We start from the raw sequence: 7,772 nt of genomic DNA on the forward strand, positions 1-7,772 counted from the left end.
ACAATCTAGAAATTTAATCTTGAAGTATGCAGATGAAAAGATGAAATATTTCTTCTTGATTTTCTTTTCTGCCTTGTTTCTTGACTTCTGTGTTCTTAATAATAAGTTGCTGCTTCTCTGCTTCTTTTTAAATCAACAAACGAATAGAATTGACTTGGCATGACAATCCTATAGCTGGCAAGACTTTCGGTAGGACAATTGAATGAACTAGCAAGACAATCTGAATGAACTAGCATGACAATCAGAATGAACTAGCATGACAATCAGAATGAACTAGCATGACAATCAGAATGAACTAGCAAGACAATTATCCTCCTAGAGTAACTTTCGGTATGACAATGGAAAATGGCCTAGCATGACAATCGGTATGACAATCCAGATTGTCATGCTAGTTCATTTCCATTTGTCTTGCTGATTTAAGATTTGAATTTAATCCAATTAAACTTCTGAAAATTCCTAAAATTAATTCAGAATTAATTAATCAATTAATTCAATTAATAAATAAATTATTCTTCGCAGATATAATTTATTTTCTTAATTAAATTAGATGAATTAATTAATTAATAGAGAATTAATTCTAGTCTTGAGCAGCAACCATTCTTCTGCAAATCTTCTGAAAATCACTGAAAATTATGAATCAATTCCACCACTTCAACGTTGACACTCGATGTACTGTCTGGTTCATGAGTGACTAACTTCCGTGACGTTTCTTCATGTCTTGACTCTGACACTTTGATTTTCTTCAGATTAAATCCTTGTAATTAATTGATACTCTGACGAGATCTCTGTCACTTGATTAAATCCACGATCTTGACTTATATCACTGAGGCATGATCAATTTCTTGAACTTCTTCCAGTGAATTAATTCCTCAAGTCTGTAGATGAACCTTGTCTCTGAATCCTTTGACAGATATTACTTTGCGAGATCTCTCTGATGGTAGTTCCACTATTTACTTATTACATTCTTATTTGAGTTGAGTTGAATCCTCGAATATACAAATAGGTCTATGACATATGACTTACAATCTCCCCCTATTTGTTTGTTAGACAATAACACACAAATACCTAGAGGATAACTCAACTAACAAATAAGAAAAAGATATAAACATACATGCAAAGTAAATAGCAGAAAAGTTCTGGATGAGATTTAACATTTTCCAGATTCCAAGTAGATGTTCCTCTAGACTGAACATATCTTCAAGTAGTTCCATCTTCATTTATACAACCACATTTCCTGTTGAGAAGCCCATATCTCTTGCTTCTCCCCCTATGAGAATCAACTGATTAAAGAAGATCACCTTCGTTTTACCACCTCTCCCGTACAATAGGATCCGCAGATAAAAACCAATGGTACTCCCCTAACAGCTTCTTCCCTTACTAGGAAATCACCTTGTGTTTACCACCTCTCCCGTACAATAGGATCCGTAGTTAGAAACAACAATGGTGTGGAGTAGTGTACATATGATCTTTTTCTTCCTCCCTGCTATTTCTCCCCCTTAGTTGAGGAATCCTCCAAACTATTACTTAAGCTTTTATCTCCCTCTTAAAGAAGGAATGTATGCCGTCGTCTGAAGGAGTTCTCATATTTCACTTGGTTGGAAAAGAAATAACAAGTAGTTTCTCTTTCTTCCTCAATGTGAGTGTGTGATTCTGTTTAGTGTACCTCACATGTGTTTCACTCTTCTCTCCACTCGTGTTTACACTCTTTCTCACAAGTGTATCACTCTTCTCTCATAGCTCCATAATACAGCTGTACCTGCAAGGAAAATCACCTTAGCCATCCTTAAAGGAGGTCACAGGTGGTGCAATGGGAGTTCACAAATCCCCATCCTTGTTAAACTCGTCAGATAAATCTGAGTCATAATCTACAAGTTGCTAGTTTCCCTTTTAGGGTTCCAGATTTGAATTCTGGGAAGGTAAACAATGATCCAACGAATTTAGCATAAAGATCAAAGTTCCCTTCTAATGTCTGTGAAGACATTTCCTTGTGACTCATCAGGTAATATCTGAATCATTGTCAACAAGTTGCCGATCTGCGCCTATGTCAGATCCACTATCCGCAGATGCATCCAGGGGATTTAAGCCTGGGGAGGTAGACACTGACCACTGACATATGGCTTTTGGATCAGTATCCTCTCCTAACACCTGTAAAGGCAATTGGTCCACTAACGAACCTTGAACAATCGAATCTGACCTTAAAATGGTCGAAACTCTTGTTTCCATCAACTCATCCTTTGTGTGTGTAACCTCTCCTTGTGCATCAAGAATTGTTTATGTTTGAAGTGGTGACACTACATCGGATACCTTGGCCGACAGGCAAAATTCAATAGACTCACCCTGTTGAGAGAATGAATCTAGTAACTGTTTTTATGCCTTTTCAGCCATTACATCTTTTTGAGAAGATGTATGGGGGCTAGCAGTTGTCTCGGTTTAAATACTACTCATCTATGTAGGAGACAGAGCTACTGGGTTGACTACAGAACCTTCCTTATGTGGTGCACTAGGGCACTATCTCCCTCACGCTCATTCATACTACATTTAGTGGTAAGAGAGTGTTGGTTGGTTCTGTTTTTGTGTTTGTCTTTACAGTCTGGGATAGACGTTGTGGGTTTTCAACCTCATGACTGTCAATGAAAGAAAGTCATTGGAGACTGAACCTGTAACACAGAATATATGGTAATAGAGAGAAAATGATTTACAATAGTGATTTCAAAAGATTTTACATGAAATAAGAAATCACTAATGTAGAAAGAAGTTTAATTTTTGTTTTTCAATATGAATGAGTTTTTGATAAAACATTGATCACTTAGGGTAAAGTCTAAGTAATTCTCATTCTTGTCAAAAGCTTACAAATATCTGCAACATAATGTTAACAAGATATCATTGACCGATACTTGTCAAGTACTTTAGATACTAATTGTTATGTTGCATAATTATGACGACTCTACTAGTTCATATAAAATTACAATTTCTGTTAGAGTGCCATACCATGTCCTTGACGATTGCTTGAGCAGTATACTAGTTCATACCAACCTGAAGTGAGATTGTGAAGAAGAAATTGCATAGTCCAATAGATCTGCAGCTGCAAAGTCCATGAACTGTGGTGCATTGACTTCCTCTTTTGACTTACCAATCAGGAGTACACTTGTACACATCTTACTAGAGTACAATTCCAAGTGTAATGTGCAGCAGGTGTCTGATATGTCGTAATATTCTCAAGTCTCGTCACTGGTGCTATATGTTAGATGATGCTTCCTGATAATAACCTAGCACAATATACAAAATTATAATGATAACATTCCCAGCTTGCAAACAGCCATATCCCTCGGATAAACCTTTGCTGTTATCTCCAAAGGTAACTAGGGGGCCAGCTTTCTCAACCACATTTGATAGCAGGGCTCTATCTCCGGTCATATGTCTTGATGATCCACTGTCAAGAATCCACACTACCGGTTATACTTGTTTAATGCCCTGCACTACAAATGGATTAGACCTTCTTCGGAACCCAAACTTGGTTGGGCCCGGCATACTTGTAGAACTGTCCTTTGTCAGGCAAAACAACATTTTTAATTTTAATGGTCTCAACATCCTCAATGACTGAACATTTGACCTTGTAAACAGCCTTAACAAATTTCTGTTTAAGCTTAGGCACAAATGTCTCCTTTCTAGCCTTAGAAGGACTAGCAGTCTTAGACCTATCATGCTTCTTGTTATTCACATGCTGACGAGGAGTAGTCTTATCATTAGACACATGCTTACCATTAAAATAAGCATACATCATATTAAAAGCACAAGACATACAATTAGCAACACCACATGCTTTATGAGAGTGATTAACAGCAGGCAATTTATGCATGGTAGACATGGCATTATTGTTATCCAACTCATGTGTGTCTGAGTTAGTCTCAGTTGCTTTCACAACTTTGACTGGAACTTTCAACTCACTTGACTTGGAAACAATCTTCTCATTAGCATGATCTTCAGCACGTATTTCTTCATGAATAACAGAAGAGGTCGCATCAAATGGTTCAGCAATTGATGCTTTATAGAGGGGTTCATCAACACCCTTAAGCACATGTGGTACTTCTCTCCCTTTAGCACAGACATGAGGAGGGGAATTTATGCCTAATTCTCCAATAGCAGCATTGTAATCATAACCTATTCCAGATGTTTGATTAACAGCTTGCTTACTGTAGAACTCTTTAGCCTTCGAACAAGAATTGAAGTAGGCTCTAACCTTAGTCTCAAGATCGGTGATCTTGTCTTTGAGAATAGTTTCGAGTTTTCTATAACAGTCAACTCTATTCTCTAGAAAAGATACCTGTTCTTTTAATTTGTCTTGATTAATGTGCACAAGTCTTAATTCATTGACCTCTTTCTCAAGGTCTGTGATCTTTAAACTTAACAGTTCATTATCACGACGTGCACAATCTAAGTTACCTCTTAGATGATAAACCATTTCAGCATCAGAAAGTTTTACCTCTATTCTTGACGATGAAGCTTTTCCATCAATAGCCATAAGAGCAAGATTTCCTTCATCTTCATCTTCACTGTCAGTATCATCCCAGCTTCTTCCCTTTGCCAGATAAGCCCTTTCAGAGTTCTTTCTTACTTGCTTTGGCTTCCTACATTCTGTGGCAAAGTGTCCCAACTCATTGCAGTTATAGCATCTAATGGTGCTCCGATCAACCATCCCTGTTTTGTACCCACCACTGCTGGTGTTAGAGGATGAAGATCCACCTTTCTGGAATTTGTTGTAGTTGGACTTGTACTTAAGCTTGGGATTCCTCCTGAATCTGACATGGGAGAATCTCTTGACAATTTGGGCCATTGATTCATCTTCCAATTGCTCCAGCTCTTCCAAGGAATAAAAATCATCACTTGATTGATTTGTAGTAGGAGGATCATATTCTGCTACTAACTCATTTTCCTCACCCTTGGAAAACTGTACCATTCTTTCTAACTGTTGAGATTGTTGTTGTTGTTGACCTTCAGCTACAAGTGCAGTAGATGTGCTGACCATTCTATCCTTCCCGTAGACTTCCTTCTGTTGAATCTGCTCCAACTCATAGGTTTTTAACACTCCATAGAGCCTGTCCAAAGAAATCTCACTCAGATCTCTAGCTTCTCTAATGGCAGTGATTCTATGTTCAAGATGAGCTGGCAGTGTTAAAAGGAACTTTTTGTTGACCTCCCTGATTGAATAATACTTTCCATTGATGTTCAGGTTGTTGATCAACGCATTGTACCTCTCAAACACTTCAGTAATTCCTTCTCCTGGATTTGATTTGAAATGTTCATATTCAGAGGTTAGGATTTCCAACTTGTTCTCCCTAACTTCCTCTGTGCCTTCATTAATCACCTCAATAGTTTCCCACATGTGTTTGGAATTTTTACAGTTCATCACATGTCTGTTCATCAAGGGATCAAGGGAATCAATTAATATTAATTGAAGGCCGGCATCCAAGGAGGCTTCTTCCTTCTCAGCAGGAGTAAAATCTTCAGGCTCTTTTGGATAGGTTCTAGCTTCAGTAGTCACCACACCATCTATTATTACCTCCGGTTCAATAACCATCAGAGTTTTTATACCCTTCTTTAACAAGTTTGAATATTTGGGATTTGCAACTTGTAAAAATAATAGCATCTTCTTCTTCCACATGATATAATTCTCTTTATCAAATTGTGGAATTTTAACGGTTCCAACTTTATGTGAAGTCATTATGAATTTTTGAATAAATAAAAATTCAAGGAGTTGAAAAATCACAAAAGTCTAGGATCTTGATTTGTTCGTTAATCAGAAGGCTCTGATACCAATTGTTAGGTCCCAATGTGTTTGTAGAAGGGGGGGTTGAATACAAACAAGACCGAATAATCGAATTAAATGCGGAATAAAAAATGTGAAACAAAATTCAAGTTAAATAAAAATATTATTAAACTTGAAAGGTGTTACAACAACTGTATCGATTACAAGGAATTAATCTCAAATTAATTATCACAAATCTAGAATAAATTCGACATGAACTTTTTCTATTTTTGCAATAATTAGAATCAAATGCTAAACGCGATTTGAGATTAAGTTCTAGGGATTTTAATCCGCTAGATTGATACACAAGAGCAAGATAAAGATTTCTAGTGGATTGGATTTAACTTTACAATCTAGAAATTTAATCTTGAAGTATGCAGATGAAAAGATGAAATATTTCTTCTTGATTTTCTTTTCTGCCTTGTTTCTTGACTTCTGTGTTCTTAATAATAAGTTGCTGCTTCTCTGCTTCTTTTTAAATCAACAAACGAATAGAATTGACTTGGCATGACAATCCTATAGCTGGCAAGACTTTCGGTAGGACAATTGAATGAACTAGCAAGACAATCTGAATGAACTAGCATGACAATCAGAATGAACTAGCATGACAATCAGAATGAACTAGCATGACAATCAGAATGAACTAGCAAGACAATTATCCTCCTAGAGTAACTTTCGGTATGACAATGGAAAATGGCCTAGCATGACAATCGGTATGACAATCCAGATTGTCATGCTAGTTCATTTCCATTTGTCTTGCTGATTTAAGATTTGAATTTAATCCAATTAAACTTCTGAAAATTCCTAAAATTAATTCAGAATTAATTAATCAATTAATTCAATTAATAAATAAATTATTCTTCGCAGATATAATTTATTTTCTTAATTAAATTAGATGAATTAATTAATTAATAGAGAATTAATTCTAGTCTTGAGCAGCAACCATTCTTCTGCAAATCTTCTGAAAATCACTGAAAATTATGAATCAATTCCACCACTTCAACGTTGACACTCGATGTACTGTCTGGTTCATGAGTGACTAACTTCCGTGACGTTTCTTCATGTCTTGACTCTGACACTTTGATTTTCTTCAGATTAAATCCTTGTAATTAATTGATACTCTGACGAGATCTCTGTCACTTAATTAAATCCACGATCTTGACTTATATCACTGAGGCATGATCAATTTCTTGAACTTCTTCCAGTGAATTAATTCCTCAAGTCTGTAGATGAACCTTGTCTCTGAATCCTTTGACAGATATTACTTTGTGAGATCTCTCTGATGGTAGTTCCACTATTTACTTATTACATTCTTATTTGAGTTGAGTTGAATCCTCGAATATACAAATAGGTCTATGACATATGACTTACACCTTCTGCAATTCCGACACGTGTCATAGTACTTCCAGACGTAATCGTTTTATCCCGCATTTTATATTTTATCGAACTATGGTGCACATAAAACAAATTTATTAAATTACGAAAACAGTCTTAAAATGTTACAAATATCCTGAAGTTCATAGAAACATAAATTTCGTAATTTTAAAATAATTTCTGAAATGCAACTTATACCCGCTTTTAACAATTAAATGAATCGACGCGTTGGTGAAATTAATCCCAAAAATTCCCAAAATAATTTTAAAATTCTCAGAATATTCCAAACTTCAATAAATATGAGTTTCATAATTTTTGAAGAATTTTAGAATTAAATATGGATTTTAGAAATAAAAGCAATTAGAAAATCATTTAAGAATAAATAATTAATAAAATATTGAATTCTCAATTTTATAAAATCCTAAAAATAATTATTATAATTATAAAACCATAAAAACAATTTTAGAGACACTTCAAATATTTACACAAATAAATTTGCATTAAATTCACTTTTAAAAGTGTAACAATTCAATATCATTCCTTAATTAATTACAAAAACAACCCGGTACACTATAAATCACACATAGATAATAAT

The sequence above is a fragment of the Apium graveolens genome, chromosome 9, assembly GCF_009905375.1.
Source record: "Apium graveolens cultivar Ventura chromosome 9, ASM990537v1, whole genome shotgun sequence".
Lineage (NCBI taxonomy): Eukaryota > Viridiplantae > Streptophyta > Magnoliopsida > Apiales > Apiaceae > Apium > Apium graveolens.